This window comes from Stylophora pistillata, chromosome 9 (assembly GCF_964205215.1).
Source record: "Stylophora pistillata chromosome 9, jaStyPist1.2, whole genome shotgun sequence".
In the NCBI taxonomy this organism is placed as follows: Eukaryota; Metazoa; Cnidaria; class Anthozoa; order Scleractinia; family Pocilloporidae; genus Stylophora; species Stylophora pistillata.
Window position 1 is genome coordinate 14382211 of NC_142527.1, and position 25490 is coordinate 14407700.

A 25490-nucleotide genomic window follows, 5' to 3' on the forward strand; every position below is an offset into this window, starting at 1 on the left:
CAAAATATCTATTTTACCCGCTTGCTAACAAAGGTTTTACATCTGGGGGAGTCTTGAGAATGGTCAACTAGTCTCCACATTTCCAAAATATTCAGTTTATCGTCATTTTCACTGATTTTCGCCTATAGCACCGACAATTTGCAGACATCTGAATATCTAAATAAACACTTAAAACGGCTGGCTACCGTGATAACGACCATCATGCAAACCAACGAGGGAGATGTTTTTCTTCCATAGACGGAATATGCTATGGATACACCTTTAGTAGACGGTAGGTTTCCAAGGGCTAGACGTTTGAGGTGTTTTCTAAGAAATCGAGTGGCTGACGTCTTTAGATGATAAGATCCTGAGATGGGAAAATTCTCCGTTCGTAAATTTGGACTAGACTTGGAATGACGTTTCATGTAGGTTAATGTTACAATTTTTAACAAGGTTTCGGCATGCAATCGTCTTTGGCAGAAGTTCAGGCGCAAACGACCTTTGGTAAGCTCAAGTATTTTGAATAGCCAGCTTTCAAAACTCACTTAGATGTCTGTGATAAAACAAAACAATACCACAAACAATGGCTCTTGCGCGGCCTTGAAGTCTTCGTTGTAGTTTTTCTTAGACACGGTCAAAGTAATTATTATTTTCACATCAGAGCAAAAGAAGCAGTCTCAAATTCTCTGTAAATCTGTGTGTCAGCATGAACCGGACTTAACACACAACTGACAACAACTCTCCACTCTACTCTGCCGATGACCTCCGCTAAGTTGACGAAACGCCAGTTACTACTAACCAACCACAGCCATTCTCAGGACTACTTTCATCCGGATACTGGACTGCTCCCACCCGAAAGACTGGATTACGAGATCAAATGTTGCTCAGGGTACAAAACTATAACGTTATTGATCACAAAGCCAAAAAAATATCAATGACTGGTAAAGGGCACACAGAATATCATCTACGACACTAATACAACAAAATGAAAGTGAGCAGGGGAATTAGCTCAGATGGTAGAGCGCCCGCTTAGCATGGGGGAGGTACCGGGATCGATACCCGGATTCTCAATCTTTTGGAATGTTTTTTTTTAAATTTACAATGCAATATTTCAGTTGGTCACTACTACTATTATTCAGTGATGAAAGGAAAGTTTCGTATTACTTACATATATTGCAATATGTTTTCCTCGTATATGTACTTCGAAAAGGAGGATCAAGACCTTCTGATTATGTCAGGTGCTGTATCTGACTCTCAGTGTCATCATACACAAAAGAAAACTTCTCTTAATTTTCTTTCTTCCTTAAGCTGTCCTGTCCCTCATTTTGGTCTCTGTAGTCATGTAGTGGTAACCGCATCCGACTCAAATTCGGATGTTCACATACTCCAGCCTTGCCAGGAACATTTGGGTTCTTAGTAAAATCATTTTTTAACCTAAATAAATGTTTGTGATCAATTTTTAGGGAAATGGTCGAAAAGGAATGATGCGTTAATGATGAAACGATAGACCTCAGACGCTATAAAAATAGCTGGCCAGTAGCTTTCTTGGCTATTTACCTCCCTGGATGACGGTACTACCTGCCCTTTCATATGCATTGCCACGTTTCATTTTTCTCTCTTTTTTAATTCATTTATAAGGAATAGATCTGACAGGAATAAGAGTAATGCTAATAAAAAATTTGAATAAAAGCATGTCAGGTCCGTTAGCTCATTCGGCAGAGTGTGGTGCTGATAACGCCAAGGTCGTGAGTTCAAGCCTCACACGGACCAAATAAACTCAAGTTTTTATTTCACATCTATATATGCTTCTTTTTCAAATCTTTATTTTCCTTACAGCCTCTGAATTTACATCGTAATGTACTTCATCAGTGAAACTTGGCTAACAGAAATTCTCTTTCTGCACGGATTAAAAATCTCAAAAATAGGTCGGAGATGTTTTATACCTCTAAATATGCGTTTAATTTACACAGACGGGAAGAAAATTTGAAAAAATAATAATGTACATACACAACCTGTATTAGTATTTAATTAATTAGAATTAATTAAATATTAATTTTCGAAGTTTTAAAGCCTAACCTGGAGTCAAACTTCCCAGAGGATACAAGGATAGGTCAGTGGCCAATTCATCGGCATCCAAACTTCTTGATTCTTATGAACCAGTGCACTTGTACTATACCACGATAAACGACAACAACAACCTTCAATATCAAAGATTGCCTAAACTGAGAGTTTTTAGAGGGACAGTAGTAAGAGGGCAGGTTCAGGCAACTTTAACGATTATATCCAGAAAACATCACTTCCTTTAAAGATGGGCAAAGGTCGCTCAAAGTGATCATCTGACAACACGCTTGATACCTGCTACTCATAAAAAGAAATTCACATGTAAAGTTTAACATTATTATAAATGTGGCATGTTGGTCTAGTGGCATGATTCTCGCTAACCCTAACCTTGATTCTTTTAGATAATACCAAAGAAGTTCAGTTATCTATACCGCAATGTCCACAATGCGCTATATGGTTGATGGGCGAAAAAAAGTCAAACATAAAGACAGCAGTTCCAATCAACAGTCATCAATTGCTGTCATACGATTTTTCCGGTGGCCCATATCAACGTTCGTGTTCCTCATAATTTGCATTAACATGTTTGGTTACTGTGAAACCTGCATCAACTACGGCTGCATCACAGTGAGCAGACATCCTCTATTGAGAGAATATCAGCTTGTCCTTATATTGTCTTGCCATACTCTAAGGAAAAAACTGCGACCTTGGGAGCGAAGCAACAGTCAATCGTCAATGATAAAAACCCCAGAGAACAATTGATGACAACACAGAATTGTAACTGGCGAATTTCAAACAACGGCAATTTCTCCCCTATCTATTAATTGAACGATGTAGTAAGAAGCAGGAAACATAAAAGCGAAATACATGAATATCAGCTTTAACTTGCTCCAAAGCAGAACACTCCATCTGAGAGAAAAAGTGCAAAAAAAGTGTTTGTTCTCCAGATGCAATAGCTTCTCTGAGAGAATTTAAGCGAGGCATCTTGGTTGATGCGTTAATTTCTATTAGGCAAGCAATTAATGCCTGATTAATAGGGAAGGTTTCTGTGGTGTAGTGGTTATCACGTCCGCCTAACACGCGGAAAGTCGCAGGTTGGAGCCCTGCCAGAAACAATACTAATTTTGTTTTCGCTGTTATTTTTTCGTGGTTGTGATTGGAGGAGTAGACATATCTTATATAATATTGCACAAGTCAAGCTTCCTACAAACTCGGATCCCCTCTTGTCAATTATTTCTCCTCCCTGTGATAATAAACGACAATTCATCGAACTAAAGGTGGCTGGTGGTGAATATTTACCGATTCGCTAATTCGAAGCGGCGAGGTAAATATCCATCGCGAGCCTTTTCTGATCTCTTATATTATTTCACCTAGATGCCTCGCTTAAATTCTCTCAGAGAAGCTCTTTCATTTGGAGAACAAACACCTTTTTGGAATTTTTCTTGTAGATGGAGTGTACTGTCAGTGTTTTGGAGGAAGTTAGAGGTACATTCAAGTATTTCGCTTTGTCAACATTTATGTTTCTTGCTTATAACTAAATCGTTCAATTAATGGATAGGGATAAATTGCCGTTGTTTGAAATTCGTAAAAGTTACAAGTATCTGTTGTCATTAGCTGTTCTCTTGGGTTCTTATCACTGACGATGGACATTCACTCTCACGTTTCACCCACACAACCACTCAGCTAGATCCATGCATTATTCTTAAAGACTTTAAATTCCTTAAAACGATCCAGAGACCGGCACTATCCTTTCGCAACCTCTACTTATTTCATTCAAACGCGACAAAAAGAGAGGCAATTTTTTGGTCAGAAGTTCATTCCAAACGAATGACCAACCCGGCACTTTTAATTGCGCTCGCGCACGATGCAAAACTCGTCCTTTCATTCACAACCCTGAGAAAATATCGGGACCCAAGCGATCCATTAAGATCACCGATCACTTCACGTGCACCTCCGCCAACGTAATCTATTGCATAACTTGCACATATTGCAAAAAGTTGTACATCGGTGAAACGGGGAAGACGACTGAGTGACCGCTTCCGAGAACACTTTCGCGACGTAGAAAGGATTGACAAGGACGCATCAAAACCAGTCGCTAGACACTTTAATTTACCTAATCATTCTAAACAACATATGGCAATCTGCGATCTTTCCTTACATTTAGGCAACACGGAAAACCGCAAAACTCTTGAACAAAAATTTATCTTTCAAATCGGCACTCTTAATCCCACAGGTAACGAACGCTTTTAATTCCACTAATTTATTCCTGTTTTTCTCGTCGCCATGTTCCCACCAATGGCGTATCTCCGCTTTCTACTTATAAACCCAGCCCTGGCTTTCATGAGGGTCATTCACTTTCTCCTCATGACTTTGTCCGTCATCACTTTAAACGCCAACAGTATCAGAGACCGGTCTAAGCGAGATAGTCTTGTGCAGTGGTTGCGGAACTTACCTGTGAGTGCAGACGTTGTCTGTCTCCAGGAGACCCATGTTTCCTCTGTGTCTGAATGTTCTTCCTGGTTCTCTTCCTCTGGTTTTAATGCTGTAGCTTCTCCTGGTTTTGTCCATTCCCCTGTGGTTGTGTAGTTCTTTTTCGTCCTTCTTTGTCTTTAAATAATTCTTGGTGTGACAATGCTGGTCGTTATCTTCACTGCGAGTTTTCCTTCCTTGGTTAAGTGTTCCGTGTTGTGTGCCTATACGCCCCTAACCGCAACCCTGCACGTGACAATTTCTTTGATAGCCTTCATACCAAGATCGATCCCTCGATCCCAACTATTCTGGCTGGCGACTTCAACACGGTCTTTGACAGGTCTCTCGACCCTGGCGGTTCTGACCCCGCCAGCACATCCCGTGAGAGCTCCTCGGCGCTTAGTCACCTTTTCCAATCGTGCTGTGTGACCGACATCTGGAGGTACTTGTATCCCTCTTCCCCAGGCTTCACCTGGACCAGGTGGGATGGCAGTCTTACCTCTCGTATTGACCTTTTTGGTGTTCCGTTTTCGTGGGTTCCCTCTGTTGCCTCTTGTTCTGTCTATTGTTGCCCTTTTCTGATCATCGTGGTGTTTTGCGCTCTACCTCTATCCCTGATGTCACCCCTCATGGTCCTGGCTACTGCAAACTCAATACCTCCATCTTGGACGACCCTGAATATGTATAGCTCGTGAGTGATACTTGGCTTGTCTGGCGTCTTTCCATCCCCCGCTTCCCCACACTTGGGAAATGGTGGGATGAGGGTAAAAGTCGTATCAAAGGGCTCACGATACGCTACTGCTGCCGGAAGTCCTTAGCTTCCTCGGCTAATAGAGATACGTTGGTGAATCTAATCCAGCATCTCCAGAACAAGGGGGATGCCGGTGTTACCTCTTGTGTGGGCCCCCTCCAGTCGGCCCTCTCGCAACTGGCTTCACTCGATTCTTTAGCTGCTAAAGGCGAACAAGTCCGTTCAAGGATGGGTGGAGGAGGATGAATCCTCCTTAGCATATTTTTTCCGTCTGGAGAAAAGGCGCTCCGCCGATAGTCTCATCTCTGCGCTGAGAGACCCTGATGGCTCTATTGTCTCCTCTCCCTCGGCTTTATGTGCTTCTCTACGCTCTTTCTATTCTTGTATCTTCACTGCCTCTCCTACTGATCCCCTTGTTCAATCCTCACTTCTCCGTAATCTCACCGCCACTCTCCCGCGAGATCAGGCCAGCCATTGCGAGGGCTCCCTCACGCCATCTGAGGTGCTTAAAGCCCTCAAAGGCATGGCTCGCGGAAAAGCTCCTGGTTTAGATGGACTCCCTATGGAGTTCTACCTGAAGTTTTGGGATGTCATCGGTCCTGATCTCGTCACTGTCCTCAACTCTTGCTTTTTTTCTGGTTGTCTTTCCCTCTCTCAGCGCAGAGGAGTCATCACACTTGCTTTCAAGAAAGGGAATCGCTTGGATCCTCGTAACTGGAAACCCATATCTCTGCTGAATGTGGATTATAAGCTAGCTTCGCGGACCATCGCCGGATGCCTTCTTGATGTCATCCATCTAGGTGTCAAGCGTGACCAAACATGTGGTGTACCTGGTCGATATATTGGTGAAAACGTTGCACTTCTCAGAGATGTCGTCACTTACGCAGAGTCCTCTGAGACCCCTATTGCGGTGCTTTCTCTTGATCAAGAGAAGGCCTTTGACAGAGTCGATTGGGGTTTCATGCGATCTACCTTGCTGGCTATGGGCTTCGGCCCCTCTTTTATTTCCTGGGTCGACCTTTTTTATAATTGAGTTCAGAGCACAGTCAATGTCAACGGCTATCTAACATTCTTCTTTAATCTTTCTCGCGGTGTTAGGAAGGGGTGTCCACTGTCACCCCTCTTATATGTTCTGGTCTCGGAGGTTTTGGCCTGTAACATCCGCGCTTATCCCCGTATCTGTCGCTTGAATCTCCCGGGTTGTCCCCCCGTGTCTCCCATATCTCAATACGCTGATGACACTTCGTTAATTTTGACATCTGACGATGCCATCAGGGCCGCTCTTGAGATTTATACTCTGTTCGAAAAGGCGTCTGGTTCGAAGCTTAACATCGCAAAGTCCAAGGGTCTTTGGTTGGGCGGGTGGCGTGGCCGTTCTGAGCCCCCGTCCCATTTGACTGGTCAGCATCAAGCCTCAAGATCCTCGACATCTTCATCGGCCCTGGAAACCTAGACGAAGAGAACTGGCGCCCACGCATTAATGCGGTGAGTCGTGTTCTCCAATCCTGGCGTTCTCGCTTCCTGTGTTTTACCGGCAAGGCTTTGGTGGTCAATGCCCTCGCCCTCTCCCGGGTCTCGTATGTGGCTTCCCTTGTCCACATGCCAGCCTGGGTGGAGAAAGAACTCTCTCTTTCGGTTTTCTCTTTGTTTTGGTCCGGTAAGCGCGAACGCGTTTCGCGCTCCTCTGTGTCGCAGCCTCCTCTTCTTGGTGGCTTCTCAGTTGTCAATGTCAAATACAAAGAATGGGCTCTTCTTAGTCAATGGGTTAGGAGGTTCGCCTCCTCCCCATCTAGTTGGTCTTCTTTTTTGTCTTTTTGGTTTCTCTCGTCCTTTGGTGTTCCCCCCTCAGTTGTTTTCTCCCGCCCTTTCTCTTTTGACCACCGAGCCTTCCCGCCCTTTTATCAGTCCTTAGTCTTGGCTTGGCGTGAGCTTAACGGCTCCTTTGCCCCGTCAAAGAATTCTTTGGTCATCAGGTCTTCCCTCACCCGTGCTCCGGTTGCAGAGACATCTACTAAGACTAGATATCTCTACCTTCTGTCCGAGAACGCGACTCCACCGCATTGCATTCAAACATTTCGAGATTTGTATCCCTGTCTGAACTGGCCTTCAACATGGCGCTCCCTGTCGCTTGTCACAAAGTCATCGATCTGAACTGGAAAATAGCGTACGGCGTCCTTTACACCGCCCAGCGTCTTTCTTCATTTGGTCTGGCTGTCCCTTTACCGTGTTTTTGTGGCGTCCCGGTAGAATCACTCGAGCACTTGTTCTTTTCCTGTGCACTTGCTCAGAGTGTCCTCTCCTGGGTGCAGTCTCTCATGTTCTGTTACTCTCCCATGTGTCCTGTTCTTTTTCCTCGTCACCTACTTTTTGGTTTTCGCTCTGATGAGCCTGTTGTCATTTCGCACATCTTCGTCTACACACTCAACGTTTCTAAGTTTTGTATCTGGCAATCCCGTAATAATTCTCGTTTTCGTAACACTCTTCCTGGCGCTGTGGCGGTTATCGCCTCCATCGAAGCACGTCTGAAATTTTATCTCCCCATCTTGTTCAAAAGGTTCAAGTCAGACAGACGCCGTCTCTTTTTTCACCGGCAGTGGGGCGCCCGTGGAACCATAGCTTCTGTTGTGAACCGCTCTCTGGTCTTTTCTATCTAATTGCTTTACCCCACTCTCCGTAGCTTGAGTGAGTGTGTCTAAGCCTCTTGTGCTGGGTCTCCTTAACTGGTGTACTGCACAGTGGCTCCTTCATGTTCTCCGTTTCCGTCTCGTAACCCCTTGTCTGCGGTCTCCTTTATTGGTGCACTGCACAGGGGCTCTGGTATCCGTTCTGTGTCCCTTGTGCTGGGTCTTCTTAGTTGGTGTACTGCGCAGAGACCTTTTCATTCGTCCTGTTATGTCTTGTAGCCCATGTCAGTGTGTCATTTTTAATGTTTGTGTTTATGAGGTGGGGTTCGATTGCCCAACGAAGTTGGTGTCTGGTGACCCTCAGTTTGTGGTGGACACAGATCGTAGGCCTTGCACCCCGCCTCGGGTTGGATCAGACGTGTGGTCGGCAGGCATTGCACCACCCTCACGGAAGCCTGGCCGTCCGCCTCAAACACACAAAAAAATTCCTCCATTCGCTCTGACGAAGGGCTAACGCTCGAAACGTCTGCTTTTTTATTCGTTACGGTGGCCAATTTACAATTTTAACTTAGATACAATGAAAATATATGAAGTTCATATAATTTGAACTTCGGTATTAGATACGTATGATGCACGATCCTCGCAGTAGATGAGACTGCACCCAGGAGAGGACACTCTGAGTATCTACTGCGAGGATCGTGCATCATACGAATTTTAACTTAGTTGATACAACCAAATTACCGTGTTACCCCCATCGACGCAGCACCGCAGTTTCTTTAGAAACTTTCAGCCTTTATTCATTTATTTTTGAGATTATTCCTCTATGCAGAAAGAGAGTTTTTGTTAGCCAAGTTTCACTGATGAAGTACACTGTGATGTAGTTTCAGAGGATGTAAAGCCCCGGCCAAACGAGAAATGTTGCGCCACGCAACAAGACGCAACATTGTTGAGTCGCCCAACATGTTATCATGGAAGAGGGTGGCCAAACGATATCCAAGAACACGCAACATTTTCGTGAATCCGCATTTTGGGCATGAATTTTGAGTGTGCGATACACATGCGTTAGCGCAAAATGTTGCGTTGACTTGGCCAAACGAGAAAATTTCACGCATTGTGGACACGAACAAAGGAAATGTTGGCTCTTGTTGCGAAGAAAGTTTGACCATCGTCAAATTTTATCTAACAAGTGCCAACACGTCGCAACAACTCGCAACAGGGTGGCCAAACGAGAAAATGTTGGGTGACCCAACAATGTTGCGTCTTGTTGCGAGGCGCAGCAGTTCTCGTTTGGCCGGGGCTTAAGAAAAACAAACGTTTGGAAAGAAGCATATAGAGATGTGAAAATAAAGTAACGTTTTTTTGGTCCGTGTGAGGCTTGAACTCACGACCGTGGCGTTATCAGCACCACGCTCTGCCGACTGAGCTAACGGACCTGACATGCCTCTATTCAAAATTTTTATTAGCATTACTCTTATTCCTGTCAGATCTATTCCTTATAAATGATTTAAAAAAGAGAGAAAAATGAAATGTGGCAACAGATATCAAAGGGAAGGAAACACCATAATCCAGGGAAGTAAGAAGCCAAGAAAGCTACTCGCCAGCTATTCTTATAGTATCTGAGGTGCATCGTTTCATCATTAACGCATCTTTCCTTTTCTATTTTTATTTAGTTCAAAAAATAATTTTACTGAGAACTTAAATGTTTCTTGCAAGGCTCGAGTATGTGAACATCCGAATGTGGGTCGGATATAGGTACCACTACATGACTACAGAGACCAAAATGAGGGACAGGATAGCTTAAGGAAGAAAGAAAACTCCAAGAAATTTTTTTTTGGTGTATGTTGACACTGAGAGTCAAATACAGCACCCGACATAATCAAAAGGTCTTGATCCTCCTTTTCGAAGTGCATATACGAGGAAAACATATTGCAATATAAGTAGTTAATAAGAAACTTTCTTTTCAATTTTGAACAATAAGCTCAGTAGTGGTGACTTACTGTATTATTCCATTATGAATTTCCAAAAAGAAGCCCACCACTATATGGAGAATCCGGGTGTCGATCCCGGTACCTCCCGCATGCTAAGCGGGCGCTCTACCATTTGAGCTAATTCCCCAACTCGATTAACATTAGTTTTACTAGTGTGATATAACATATTGTCTGTGCTTTAAAAAACTCTCTTACTTTTGATGAACGCTTTTATTTTTAGTGCAATGTATCATTGTTCAACTGTATGGGCCAACACATGTCAAAGAAATATAAAGAAGCTTCAGCCAGTGCAAAACTTCGCTTCCCGTATTGTATTAGGTCTTAAGAAGTTTGACCACATCTCGCAAGGCATAAAATCTCTTAATTGGCTCACTGTTAAGGAGAGACTTTATTTCAACGATGCTGTAATGTTATTTAAATGTGTAAATAATTTAGTTCCTGAATATCTGGCTAACACGTTTGTCCCACGATCTCGTATTCATAGTAGGGTAACAAGATCATGTAATCTGCTCCACAACCCACGATGCCGCCTGTTCTCTGGGCAACGTGCATTCACTTATCGCGGATGCGAATTGTGGAATAACCTCCCAAAAGACTTACAAGCAGCTGAGAATGTAAATGCCCTTAAGCTCCGCCTACTGAATGCGCTCCTTAGTGGAAATGTTGCGCACAGATGAATCGTTTCAATCTTCTATTCTTGTCTAATTTTTGTATTAGTTCCTTAGTGTTTTTAACGTTTACTGGCCTTTTGTATTTATATCATATTAGCTTTAGATTTACTTATATAAATTTTTAGGCTGATATAATGTTACTATAATTACAATAATTTAATGTAGGCTTTGTAACTGAAAAACCCAGCTTGGGAGTTGCAATAAACGTATGTATGTGTGTTATTGATATTTTTTTGACCTTTGTAACGTTATAATTTTGTACCCTGAGCAACATTTGATCTTGTAGTCCAGTCTTTCGGGTGGGAGCAGTCCAGTATCCGGATGAGAGTAGTCCTGAGAATGGCTGTGGTTGGTTAGTAGTAACAGACGTTTGGTCAACCTTAGCGGAAGTCATCGTCAGAGTAGTTGTTGTCAGTTGAGTGTTGTAAGTCCGATTTATGTTGACACAAAGGTTTACAGAGAATTCCAGGTTGCCTCTTTTGCTGTAATGAGAGTTTACTATAAAACAAAATTGACAGCCGGAAACCGACCCATACTGACAAATTACTCTGCGAGTCCTCCTACAACCCGTGGGAAGTATGCAACTACTTTGCAGCACGACCGGCAGCCTGTTCGACCGAAACAATTACTTCGACTGTCTCCAAGAATAACTGCAACGATGACTTCATTCGCCATAACACCTAACGCCCACTGCAACTGCTGAAACAAACGATAGCACGACGCTTGCGACTTCAGTGACTATATACTGTACACCAGAGCATGTCTGAAAAATATCATGAATTCCACATAGATCACCATATCATTAAATTTACCAACTAACTTCAAAGACAGGGACAAACTGATCAAAGATAACGAGAAATTTACAAGATCGATTACTCCGACTGTAGAACTTTCTGCATCAGAGAGAATGGTGTGAATCTGAAGCGAAGACTGACCGAAAAGAAACGATCAACGAGAAGTGGGGCATAATGTCAACAATCACATTGCTGATAAGCGACTCACCCAATTCTAAGCCTACAGTACTAACTACTTTCAATGACTGGAAAAAAACTGGAAGGCTGGTTCCCTAGCTTAGCACAGACTCACCTAAACAGACGTCATCAATGACCGACACCACACAAACTACGTTTCCACGACATTTAGACAACGAACACTATCACAACCAACTTATGCTATCAGAGTCTTTCAGCCTTCGATAACAAGAAAAAACTCTCCACTCGGCTCTGTTTATTTTACTTTTGTTAAGGTTGTCGAAGTGTCATTTACTGTAAAAGACAACAGTCCTTCCTAATAGATCTGTAACATTAGCGACGAAGCGCGCGTACGCCATATGATCTTTATTGGTGGAGATTGTGTACCCTCCTCCTCAGGGAATATTACTCTAGCTCATTGACCAGTCAGGGCGGAGCTGGCAAAACGAAGGCGGCAAAAAAGTTATTGTTTGTGCTATTGTTTCGTTTCATCACATATCTACGCGAGTTTTAAAAGCTGGCTATTCAAAAGGCTTGAGCTTTCCAAACGCTGTTTGCGCCTGACTTTCTGCCATTGTTAATTGCATACCAAAACCTTATTGAAAACTGTAAAATCAACATACATGTCACGTCATTCCAAACGTATCACAAACTTACGAACGGCGATTTTTCCCAGCTCAGGAACTGACTATCCAAAGAGTTCAGCCTCTCGATTTCTTAGAAAACACTTCAAGCGTCTAGCCCATGGAAACCTACCGTCTACTAACGGTGTATCCATAGCATATTCCTTTCATGGAAGAAAAAAATCTCCTCTTTTGGTCCGAAATTCACTTTGCCGACTGACGGAGTTTATGGAGTTGTCAGGCTACACCATATAATATGAATAAAGGCTGATAGTTTCTAAAGAAACTGTTTTGGGTTGCGTCGGTCGAGGTAACGAAATAATTTGGATATATCAACAAAGTTGAAATGGTAAATTGGCCACCGTAACGATTACAAAAGCTGACGTTTCAAGCGTTAGCCTTTCGTCAGAGCGAATAGAGGAATTGTGGGTTGTGTGTGCTTTTAAAGGCAGAAAATGGAGCTACGTTATTGGTGGGAACATGGCAACGAAGAAAATTATATACACCATATAATAACTTTTAAGTCTCAGAGGCTGGATAAAAACAAAAAAACGTCGTTGATCTCGACGGACTCATGAAGATGCTGGCGGAAACTCCAAGTGAGAAATTTTATGATAAAAGCTATTACCGTTCTTTCGGACATTGAATATGATCGAAATGTGTTCTCAGTTGTGATCTTTTCGAACGGTGAGAATAGCACAAATGAAGAAAAGCAAGTGATCGTGGTTGCCAGCCATTTTAAGTGTTGATTTAGATATCCAAATGATTACAAATTGTTATTTCTATAGGCCAAAATCAATGAAAATGACAATCTAAAACGTTTCTTAGCAAGCAAGTAAAATAGAGATTTTGAGGGATTTCCTTTCCTCACGCCCTCATCCATTCTCCGTGATGCTAATGTAATTACTATTCGAATCATTTGAAATTTAGGCTGCGTTACTTTTAATGAGTCTTAATCCGGATTTTGAGATAAAATATTCCATAGAAGTTAGTTTTACATGTATATTCGACTGAAATATTAAAAAGTATCAAACAAATGAAAATGAAACGATCGTGTAAGCGTATTATTGAGTGTGACATAAGTGAAGTTGGAGAAAAACTCAGCTTTCACTCTCCGCTGATGTTGAATTAACTAATTAGGGTTTATTATAAGGAGAAGGCTTAATTAGTTATTTCAAAAAAGTTTTTAACTAGTTTTGTTGTAAATACGAAACGTTTCAATTTGCAAAAATATATGATAGGCAGCGGTGTGTTGAAATAAAATGACAAAAGCAATTTCATTTCAGAAGCTAAGAAACTGCAACGTGATCCAATGTTTTATAACAGTCTGTTCAGCCGGTACTATTGCAGCACCAGCAGGTTAATCTAATAACAAATGATAACGAACAAATCACTAAACAGAAATAACTGTTTATAAAATAATAATCCTCCACTGACATAAATATAATATTCTAAAGTCTTACATTAGCATACAGCGGCCTCTGTAGCGTAATGGTAAACGCGTGGGCCTCCTATTCCACCGGCCAACGCCTACAAAAGGAGCGTAGCCGAAGATTGCGGGTTCGAGTCCCGTCGGAGGTGTTGTAATATCTCCTTAATTTCTAGGTTGAGCCGCCATTATGATAAAATTACAAAAGGCAGTTTTCTCAAAGCAGGAAGAAAACTATATCAAAGTTAAGAAGACTTGAGGAAGATTGTAATCACAACCTCATATGACTTTATACACGTACTTAAAGTACGTTTAGATGTGGTTCACAATGGACGGTTTCTGTTTTCTGGCTCCGGTCAGGCCATGATATTCGAGTTAGTGTTTTCAACATTTTTCTTTAACGTAGGTCTTATTACGAGCTTATCTGTAATCACCTCATGTTTATCTTTATCAGCTGGTTCTGGCATTTCAAAAACGAATCTGGCAACTGAAAATCCTTGATCAATGATAGCTGAATCCTTTGTACTAATCGGCTAAGAGGTAAGAGGAAAGTATCAGCTGTGTTATTTTACTGCGAGGCCTTTTGCATGACACTAAAACTCGCAGCAAGTCCTACTATGAGCTATTGTTAAGAAGCCTTTGACGACACTGACGGAGAATAAGGTTCAATAAAAAAGGATTGCAGCGATGTTTTTTTGGGTGGCGTGGGCCGTACACTGAATACATCCCTAGTATCATTCATATTCTGCTATATGAAAAATAAGAGCGGCTTCAAGAGTGCGCTGATGATAATGCACTTGTTTTTAATATCTTAACCTTATTCATTCTCCATCAAAGGCTTGAAAAAAACTCATCAGTTCGTAATAAGACCCAAGTTAAAGAAAAAAGTTAAAGTGCCCATAAGGTCAAAAAATGTTTTTCGCTCATCTAATCCTACATTTCATCTAATGAACTTCGGTGAAAACTTTTTTCGATTTGGATAAAACGCGATTTTTTTACGAATTTTTACAAAGGTTGAAAATTCTATTTTCTTGCGGTCGACCCCTGCCGCTGATCACAAGAATAACGTGCTCAAAATGACCACGTGACTGATGTCTGTGACGTAGGTTAAGGAACCACACTTGACCTTAAAATGCATATAAATACACTGGTCGAGTGCGGGTCGTTTACGATATTGTGAGCTTACGATATGGTGACCACTCTGAAGCAAATTCCCACTTGTTTTCAAGTCAGATAAGTCACAACCCAAAATCACGTGTTTCTGAACCTACGTCACGACTCACTTTACACCAAGGAAGACTGGTGCGAATGGTGGACCAAAATGGCGGAAAATTTGAATGTGTTTAGAAAAACTATAAAAAATTGCGTTTTATGCAAATCGAAAATTTTTTTCGCAGAAGTTCATTTGGTGAAATGTAGAATTAGATGAGCGAAAAAAATTTTTTGACATTATGGGCACTTTAAAAACACTAACTCGAATATAAAGGTCTGACCGGAGCCAGAAAAAAATACCGTCCATTGTGAGCCACCTCTAAACGTACGTAAAGCCACATGACGTCTTGGTTACAATGGTACTCGAGTTTTCTCTACTTTGCTATGGTTTTGTTTCTGCCTTGAGAAAATTGCTCTTTATCATTCTATCATAGATGGCAGCTCAAACTAAAAGTAAAAAAAAGGTGTATAATCCAATACCTCCGACGGGACTCGAAGCCCGAAATCTTCAACTACGCTCCATTCACAGGTAGAGTCTGTGGTATCCATTACGTTACAGAGGCCACTGTATGTAAAGACACAGAGTTTAAAAATGATTTTCTCGGTCGGTAGTGGATTATCATTTTCTATACGGTCATTTCTGTTTAGCGACTGGTTCATTATCATTTGTTATAATATTAATCTGCTGGTGCTGTAATAGCACCGGCTCAACGAACTGTGAGAACATTAGACCACGGTGCGGTCTCTTACTCTGACGACCAATAGATTGCCTTTGTCATTTTACTTCAACACACTGCTGTTTTATATATTGAAACGTTTCGTATTAACAAAAAAGTTAGTATATGTATATACGTATGATGCACGATCCTCGCAGTAGAGAGCGCTACGTATCTACAACCGCAGTTCAAAATATATGAACTTCATAGATTCATTGTATCTATATGTATACACGTATTTCTTATATATTTATTAGTTTATTTTGTCTTTTAATTTAATTTTTTGGGTTCGTTGATCAGACAACTTTAATAGGTTATTGCGTCTCCCTCTTTAAATAAAGCTATTCATTTATTCAGTCATTCATTCGATGACTTGTCTTTGAACATTTGAGCCATTCCCGTCGTTCGAAAGGATCACAACTGAAGACATTTAGATCATGTGAAGTGTTCCAAAAACCGTAAATGGCTTTAATCATAAAACTCCTCATTGGGAGTTTCGCCAGCATATTCATGAGTATGTTGCAAATGTAGTATATATGTGTTATTAACCAAGCGTGAGGTCAAGATGGCTGGATATTGGCCGCGTTCTTTTTTTTTGCATTTTTATGGACCGAGACGAAATACAGGTCCATAAAAATGCAAAAAAGAATGAGGCTAATATCCAGCCATCTTGACCGAACAAGCTTGGTTAATAAAGGATTGATTATATTGCAAAACGATTTCGCTTTATTAAGAATCAAGAGCGACTTGTTTACTTCGAGAGCCGCTAAAGAAGGGCAAGATGGGCCCATCTTGCCCCCTCGGGATTGCCCACTTTGATCTCGCGCATGAAAACAATTAAATTAGAGCTACTTTCGTAATTCCTGGACAATGTAGGCGATGGAAACGCAAAAAGCGGCAGAAGATATGTCAAAAAAAGAAAAGAGAGTTTCTTGTGCTACAAACACAGTTGGCTTTCTTTCGGTCTGTTTAAGTGACTCAGTGCTAAGTTATAATGAGAGAACCTGCTTTCCAGCGCCAGTCGTTGAAAGTAGTAAGTGCTGTAAGCTAAGCATCGCGTGAGTGAATGATGTTCAGCGATGTGATTGATTGGTGTCATGCACCATTTTTCGTCGATCGTTTCTGTTCAGTCTTGCGTTTAGATTCATACCATTCTCTGCAATATAGGAAGTTCTATATTGGAGAAATTGATCTTGTAAACTTCCTCTTGTTTGTTGATCAGTTTGTCCTTGTCTTTGATGTTATTTAGTAAATGATATGACTTAGTGATCTGTGAATGGGAGATGAGTGTATCATAAATTTGAAATTGTAGGATCCGCGATGTTTTTCAGACATGGCTTTATGGTGGTAAGGGGAATTAGCTCAAATGGTAGAGCGCCCGCTTTGCATGCGGGAGGTATCGGGATCGATACCCGGATTCTCCATCTGGCAATTCGTATCTTTTTTTGCTATTAGTCTAATAGTTTTTGGGATATTACAGTTAGTCACCACTAGTTTATGCTTATAAAAGGAGAGAGTTTCGTAGTTCCAGCTTATATTGGAGACCACGATAGGTTTTTCTTTACGGTTACTTTTTTCCGATTTTGACGGCTGACGGTTAAATATTTGGATCTTTGACGGCTGATGGTTGAATTTTAGGTCTGAAAGTGACCAGGAGAGTATTTCTTTAATGAGTTTAAGTTAATATTAAGATTTTAAATTTTGACGAGAAATAACCTTTATTGAATCCAACATGAAAGTGTATAAAAAATTTAAAAAAATCTTCAGTTGCAAGTTACAATTCTCCTTTTAAGGAAAAATATCACTAACCTAAGCTACATAATTATATGGCTATGAATAATAAAATTATAATGTGCTGTTTAGGTAGTTTATATCTTACTTTAAGTCTCTTGACAAAGGAAATGCATCATCCTTTGTCTATCATCCTTTTCTTTCCGGGTGACGTATACTAGTCGTTGTACCTCGGCCTCTTCTGGGGTCTCGTAGGATTGCGCCTCTATTTTGCTTACAAGTGGAGCGCTTACCCTAACAGACGCAGAATACTCCGCATCTGCAGTATCAGATGGATTAATGAGCCCAAGGCCTCCCATACGCACCGGTAATGCTACCAGACTACGCTCTTCCTCAGAACAGTTACGTTCTATAAGCGACGGTATAAGTACATCCGAGATTGCATGCTCTAAAGGCTGCAGTAGGTTTTCAATATCCGGCAGTGTTCTCATAAAGTACGTCCACCATTGTCGGAGCCCAAATGTGAATGCGGCGTAACTAGCTTCTGGCTGAGATCTTGCAAACTCCGCCAACCTCGTCACTTCTTTCACCCACTCTTCTACCTTGCTACCCACATATTGCTCAAGATAAGACCGAGAGCCCAGTGCAGCGCCAAGGTGTTTGCGTCCCTCGGTGGTGAAATTGATACCAGTCCCTGCAAACATTTCCTTCGCGTGGCCTTCCTTTTCCGGCTTAACAACAAGCCATCATTTCTTGGAGTTAGGATAGTATCCAAGGTTAATATCCAAGTTAATATTAAGATTAATATTAATTAATAAAGTTAAGACTAAGACGGTCTAACAATGAGGCGTACTCCCTCATTGTTAGACCTCTAACAATAATTTCTGATTAGTTTCAAGCGATACCTTGCTTCCTTCTGTTACACCTGCAAACCACATTACCAGAATCTTGTAGACTGACTCCCCATGCTGGATTCGTCAGAGCGGTTATCTACACCTGTTACATTTGGCGATCAATAACACTATATTCGAGAGCGCCTTCATATCCCGGCAGCTCGTTGAAGTTTTACTCAGCCTTATTGCTTTCTCTGAGTTGTTGTAGCCCATCCTGATGACATTGCTAAACCTCCGAAGTAAACTTTTCGCTAGTGACTTAGTCGAACGGCGGGAATAACGTTGCGTGGGGTGGCCAATGACAAGAATCAATGATTTATCAAAGAGGTTAGCCATTCATTTTATAAATATCAACTATCAAATTAGGTATCAAATATTTTTTCAACTGTTAGTTTAGGAAAAAATCAGTGAACAGGACCATAAAGTGAGTATATAAATAGAAAAGTGGAGACTGATTTACCAGTTTAAAGATGCTTTAACACCTTTTATTGTACGCGGTTTTTCCTTCATTGACGGCCATCGGTTGAACAATGATGAAATGATGTACCTCAGACACTATAACGATAGCTGGGCAGTCGCTTTCTTGGATTAGGGTGTTCCCTTTCCCTTTTCTCTCTCTTTTTAACTTATAAAATACGGACTGCAGACTGCATACCAGGGGTAAAGTGCAGACTGAGTGTAAAATAAAATATTAATAATAAAAAACGAGTCATGAGGATGAAATAAAGAATGTTCGTACCTGTAAAATAATGTCACGTCAGGACTCACAAAACACACTTAGGCCGCTTCACGCAGTAAACTCACATGGTCCTCAACTCACATGGCCCTAGAAACGTTGAGTTTTGGCATCTCCTCTATCGAAATGGTCATAGTAACAATTATTTGAGAACGTCGAAATGTTACAATTTTTCGTGTTTGGATAGCCGTGTCACCTTTCAGCAAATATCAATTCACAAACCTCTTGATACATTCAAGTCGAGTACAAAGATTGAATGTCTTTCACAAACTATGCTCGATACCTAAAATTTTATCTTGCCTTGTTGTTGTCCTGTCGTGTTTTGCTTGCCTTGTCTTCCGAACAATCCCAAGGCCATATGAAGAATATAAACGCTGAAAGAGTTACTCGGTCCCAGACCTAATCGCGTAAGCACAATTCAAAATGGCCGACACGTAAACAAAGGTAAGATGCGTAGAATATATTATGATTAGTTTGGGCGCTTGGGGGAAACTTGGTTCAAGAAAATGGGGAGTTCAAGAACTCGATGTTGATAATAAGTTTGACTAAGGCGAATAAACGCCTTTTGGTTTGAGTTTTCGGGATTTTTAAAAAAAAAATTACGGGTACAGGTAGGAACACTCCCAAGTCTTGTTTTTTATTGTTGATATTTTATTTTACCCTCAGTCTGCATTTTACCCCTGGTCTGCAGTCTGCATTTTACCCTCGGTCTGCAGTCTGCGTTTTATACCGACCGATTTCGCTTGTTCTCTCAACATTTATGTTTCTTGTTACATAGTTGGTACATAGTTCAATTAATGGATAGGGGAGAAATTGCCGTTGTTTGAAATTCGTCAAAGTTACAGTTATCTGTTGTCATCAGCTGTTCTCTTGGGTTTTTATTATTGAAGATTGACTGTTGTTTCGCTCACCAGGTCGCAGTTTTTTCCTTAGAGTACGGGAAGACAATATTAGGACATAAGCTGATATTCTCTCACTAGAGGATGTCTGCTCACTATGGTGCAGCCGTAGTTGACGCAGGTTTCACAGTAACCAAACATGTTAATGTAAATTATAAGAAACGTGAACCTCGATATGGGCCACCGAAAAAATCGCATGACAGCAATTGATGACTGTTGATTGGAACTGTTCTCTTTACGGTTTCCTTTATTTCGCCCATCAACTATTGTGGACATTGCGGTGTCTGTACATAACACAACTCAGTCACACAACGTACGTACGTAACACAACTCAGTCACAAGAAATATTAACGTTCCGATAATTCCTATAGATAAGTGAATTTCTTTGGGATTATCTAAGAGAATCAAGGTTCAAAATCTCTACTCTTTTCAAGACAGAAGGAGCCTGTCCGGGAGTCGAACCCGGGACTCCTCGCACCCTAAATGAGAATCATGCTACTACACCAACAGGCCATATTGATGCTAATGTTGAACTTTTTTATATGTGAATTTCTTTTTATGAGTAGCAGGTATCAAGTGTGTTGTCAGAAGATCACTTTGAGCTACCTTTGCCCAGTTTTAAAGCGAATGATGTTTTCTAGATATAATCGTTAAAGTTGCCTTAACCTGCCTTCCTAATACTGTCCATCCAAAACTCTCAGTTTAGGCAATCTTTGATATTTAAGGTTGTTGTCGTTTATCGTGGTATAGTACAAGCGCACTGGTTGATAAGAACGAGGAAGTTATTCAATTAGTGGGCAACATTACAAGGCTGGTATACTTATCAGTTTGGATGCGGTCGAATTGGCCCCTGACCTATACCTGTATCCTCTGGGAAGTTTGACTCCAGCTTAGTCTTTAAAACTTCAAAAATTAGTATCTCATTGATTCTGACAGATTGTGTTTGTACATAATTAGTTTTCTTCTAATTTTCGTCACGTCTGTGTAAATTAAACGCATAGTTAGAGGTATAAAACACCTGCGACCTATTTTTGAGATTATTCATCTATGCAGAAAGAGAACTTTTGTTAGCCAAGTGCCATTGATGAAGAACATTGTGATGTAGTTTCAGAGGATGTAAGAAAAACAGAGGTTGGAAAAGAAGCATATAGATATGGGAAAAAAAGTTAGATTTGTTTGGTCCGTGTGAGGCTTGAACTCACGACCTTGGCGTTATCAGCACCACGCTCTGCCGACTGAGCTAACGGACCTAACATGCCTTCATTTAACATTTTTTTGTTAGAAGTACTTTTATTCGTGTCAGATCTATTCCTTATACATGATTTAAAAAAGAGAGAAAAATGAAATGTGGCAACGGATATGAAAGGGAAGGAAACATCATAATCCAGCTAGGTAAGAAGCCAATAAAGCTACTCGCCGGGTATTATTATAGTGTCTGAGGTGCATCGTTTCATCATTGGTGCATCTTTCCTTTTCGACCAAATCCCTCAAAATTTATCACAAACATTTATTTAGGTCAAAAAATCATTTTACTGAAAACCCAAATGCAAGGCTGGAGTACGTGAACATCCCAATGTGAGTCGGATGTGGTAACCACTACATGACTACAGAGACCAAAATGAGGGACAGGACAGCTTAAGGAAGAAAGAAAACTAAGAGAAGTTTTCTTCTGTGTATAGTGACACTGAGAGTCAAATACAGCACACAACATAATCAGAAGGTCTTGATCCTCCATTTCGAAGTGCATGTACGAGGAAAACATACTGCAATATAAGTAGGTATTAAGAAACTTAATGAATATATGAACTTCATATATTCATCGTATCTGATTTATCATCACGGGTTTATTACGAATCAACTTAACGGCCTGCTCCCAGTTGGCTTGTTAGCTGAATTGGTAGAGCACTGCACTAGTATCGCAGAGGTCAGTGGTTCGAATCCCGTACAGGCCTGATTTTTTTCAGGTCTGATTTTCGCTATTGCATAAATAGCGCTCTCTACTGCGAAGGGATCGTGCATCATACGTTTCTTTTCATTATTTTACAATAAGCTCAGTAGTAGTGACCAACTGTAATATTCCATTGTAAATTAAAAAAGAAAACACACCACTATATGGAGAATCCGAGTATCGATCCCGGTACCTCCCGCATGCCAAGCAGGCCCTCTACCACTTGAGCTAATACCCCTACTCACTTTCATCATGTTGTACTAATGTACTAGAAGATATTCGGTGTGCTCTTTACCAGTCGTTGATATTTTTTGAGCTTTGTGATCAAGAACGTTATAGTTTTGTACCCTGAGCAACATTTGATCTTGTAGTGCAGTCTTTCGGGTGGGAGCAGTCCAGATGAGAGTAGCCCTGAGAATGGCTGTGGTTGGTTAGCAGTAACTGATGTTTCGTCAACTTAGCGGAGGTCATCGTCAGAGTAGAGTGGAGAGTTGTTTTCAGTTGTGTGTGAAGTCCGGTTTCTGTTGACACACAGGTTTACAGAGAATTCCAAACTGCCTCTTTTGCTCTGATGTGAAAAAAAAAAAGAAAAAAACAATTACTTTTGACCGTGTCCAAGAAAAACTACAACGACGACTTCAAGGCCGCGCAAGAGTTATTGTTTGTGGTATTGTTTCGTTTTATCACATACATTATCGTAAGTTTTGAAAGCTGGCTATTCAAAATGCTTGAGCTTACCAAAGGCCGTTTGCGCCTGAACTTCTGCCAAAACCTCGTTGAAAATTATAAAAATTAACATACATGAAACGTCATTCCAAGTCTACTCCACATTCACATCTTAAAAACCGCTTCAAGCGTCTAGCCTTGGAAACCTACTGTCTACTAAAGGTGTATCCATAGCAAGTTCCGGTTGTGGAAGAAAAACATCTTCCTCGTTAGTTTGAATGATGGTCGTTATCACGGTAGCCAGCCATTTTTAAGTGTTTATTTAGATATTCAAATGACTGCAAATTGTTATTTTGGAAATGTGGAGACTAGTTGACCATTCTTAAGACTCCTCCAGATCTAAAACTTTTGTTAGCAAGCGCGTAAAATAGAGATTTTGAGGGATTCCCTTTCCTCACACCTTTATCCGTTCTCAGTTATATTAATACAACTGCTATTCGAATCATTTGAAACTTAGGCTGCGTTCCTTTCAGTCAATCTAAATCCGGATTTTGAGATAAAAAAAATTCCATAGTAGTTAACTCCATAAATATACTTGACTGAAATATCAAAAAATATCAAACAAATAAAAATGAGACGATCGTGTAAGCTTACCATCGAGTGAAACATAAGTGAAATTGGAGAAAAACTCAGCTTTCACTCTCCGCTGATGTTTAATTAACTAAATTCCATGATGGTTTATAAGTGGGAGAAGGGTTAATTAATTATTTAAGAAAAGTTTTTAACTATTTTTGTTGTAAATGCGAAACGTTTCAATTTTCAAAAATTTATGACAAGCAGCGGTGTGTTGAAATAATATCCTCGAAGGCAATTTCTGGTCCTCAGAAGAGACCGCACAATGATTCTATCTTTTATAACAGTTCGTTGAGCCGTCATTATCGCAGAACCAGCAGATTCAGTTAATGTAATAACTAACGACGATAAGCCAATCATTTAACAAAAATGACCGTTTAGAAAATAATCTACCACTGACGTAAATACAATATCTTAAAGTTTAACTAATTTGCATACGGCGACCTGTGTAGCGTAGTGGATAACGCGTCGGCCTCCTATAGCCCACTTTGGAAAAGAGCGGTAGCCTGGAGCGGTAGCCTGGAGCCATGCAAGCGCTTATGGGATTGTTTGGGGGGACGCTCAAGTCGGCCATCTTGAATTATGCCCAAGCACGTAAGTTGCTGTGTGCCTTTGTGCACCAATTATTTCAGAAACTCCTTCGGATTGACATTTTATCGAATTCCAAAAGATGAAAGTATTCGCAGAGAATATGTCCGTTTACTAGGAAATGATAATTTAAAGATAGAGTCCGACAGCACACGCGTTTGCTCTGCCCATTGGACTGGAGGTACTAAGCTCAGCAGAACTCACCTTCCATCGATATTTCCTTGGAGCAAGAAGGAAAAGGAGCGACGGATTTTGTCCAGAACGGAATCGACTACAAATACAGCAAGCAAGAAAAGAAAAGTCGACTTGGGATCTTCTACCGAAATTGACGAAGGGACTCTTATTGAAATTGATCACGAGGAGTCCATTCCAGCCTCTTTTTGCGATGCAGCGACACAAACTGAAATGACCCGTGAAAGGAGCATAGCCGAAGATTGCGGGTTTGAGTCCCGTCGGAGGTGTCCTCAATTTCTAGGTTGAGCTGCTATATGTGATAAAATAGAAAAAAGCAATTTTCTCAAAGTGGGAAGACAACTTTACGGTGACCAATTTACAATTTCCACTCAGTTGATATTACCAAATTACCTTGTTACCCCCACCGACGCAGCACCACAGTTTCTTTAGAAACTTACCCCCTTTATTCAGACTCGAGCAACATTGTAACCACAACCTCATACGGCTTTAGAAACGTACTTAAGAGTACTTTTAGGGGTTTTGACAAGTACCTTGGACGGTTTCTGTTTTCTGGCTCCGGTCAGACCTTCATACTCGAGTTTGTGTTTTTAACTTTTTTTCTTTAACGTACGTCTTTATAAGCTGGTCATAGCATTTTAATCAGGAAACTGGCAACTGAAAATCATTGACAACTGAATCCTTTGTGATAGTCGGCTAACAGGTAAGAAGAAATCTGAATCAGCTGTGTCATAAAATATAGAACCTTTATTCACGATAATCACTAAAAGTATTTACGAACATTATGATAAAAATTGGCCCACTTCTAATTATTTACAAATTTTAAAAGAATTAATATTAATGTTCACGATAGAGAACTGATTACAATTTATGAGAAAAGAAAAAAATTAGCATTACTAAAGTCAGCTGTGTCATTCTTCGAAGAGGAGTTTCAGTCCATGGCACTGAAAATTGTTCAGCACGCCTCGGCTCGCAGCAGGGCCTCCAATAAGCTATAATTAGGACTTTTTGTACGCCCTTGACGACACTGATGAAGAATAAATATATGAGGATTGCAGCGATGAGTTTTTAGGGACTTTTAGTGTACGACGAGGACCGTACACTGATTACATTCCTTGTAACAGTCAACATTACGCGGATGATAATGCACTTGTTCTGCGGAAAGGTGTTCACTAGACACCGAGCTGTTCGAGTTTGATTCAGGCAGACAAACTTCCATCCCAGCACCTCATTAAAATAATTGAAAACTTACCAGAGACTTAAGTTTGTAGTACTCTACTATTTTTACTTGAGATAACTTTTTGAGAACTCCATGCTTATTTTTTTATAAAACTGACAAATGGAGAAAGAAGAGCATCTCTGACGGGACCCGAACCTGTAGTATTCAGCATTGCTTCAGCTGGGCACGCATGCGCAGATTCAGATATCGTTATTTAGGAGGTTGCTATTGGTCGCTATACTCTTATCTATTGGTGTTCAATACAGAGAAAGTCAGTACCGACGGGCTTATTGCACAAGCTTTTCACGTTAACATACCGGCTAACGCTCCTTCATTCGCGCTGACGAAGGGCTAACTCTCGAAACGTCAGCTTTTTTATTCGTTCCGGTGGCCAATTTACAATTTCAACTTAGTTGATATAACCAAATGAACTAATTGTAGCTGCTCATCTCTGTAATCCTTTGTTGTTCTCTCATTTTCATTTAACGTTACAT

General features: G+C 40.8%; 5 non-coding genes and 1 pseudogene across 5 annotated transcripts; 2 read left to right on the plus strand and 4 right to left on the minus strand.

Annotated features, from left to right (window-relative positions):
* The window catches only part of LOC148723476 (uncharacterized), a 46481-nt pseudogene extending 28519 nt beyond the window's left edge, over positions 1-17962 (minus strand).
* On the plus strand, positions 1677-1749 carry Trnai-gau (transfer RNA isoleucine (anticodon GAU)). The gene has a single exon. It is a non-coding gene; the product is annotated as a tRNA-Ile (tRNA).
* On the plus strand, positions 3080-3152 carry Trnav-aac (transfer RNA valine (anticodon AAC)). The gene has a single exon. It is a non-coding gene; the product is annotated as a tRNA-Val (tRNA).
* Trnai-gau (transfer RNA isoleucine (anticodon GAU)) lies at positions 9242-9314 on the minus strand. Its single transcript has one exon. It is a non-coding gene; the product is annotated as a tRNA-Ile (tRNA).
* On the minus strand, positions 9924-9996 carry Trnaa-agc (transfer RNA alanine (anticodon AGC)). The gene has a single exon. It is a non-coding gene; the product is annotated as a tRNA-Ala (tRNA).
* A 2965-nt stretch (positions 17963-20927) lies between the features above and the next one.
* Trnai-gau (transfer RNA isoleucine (anticodon GAU)) lies at positions 20928-21000 on the minus strand. The gene has a single exon. It is a non-coding gene; the product is annotated as a tRNA-Ile (tRNA).
* Between the last annotated feature and the right edge of the window lie 4490 nt (positions 21001-25490).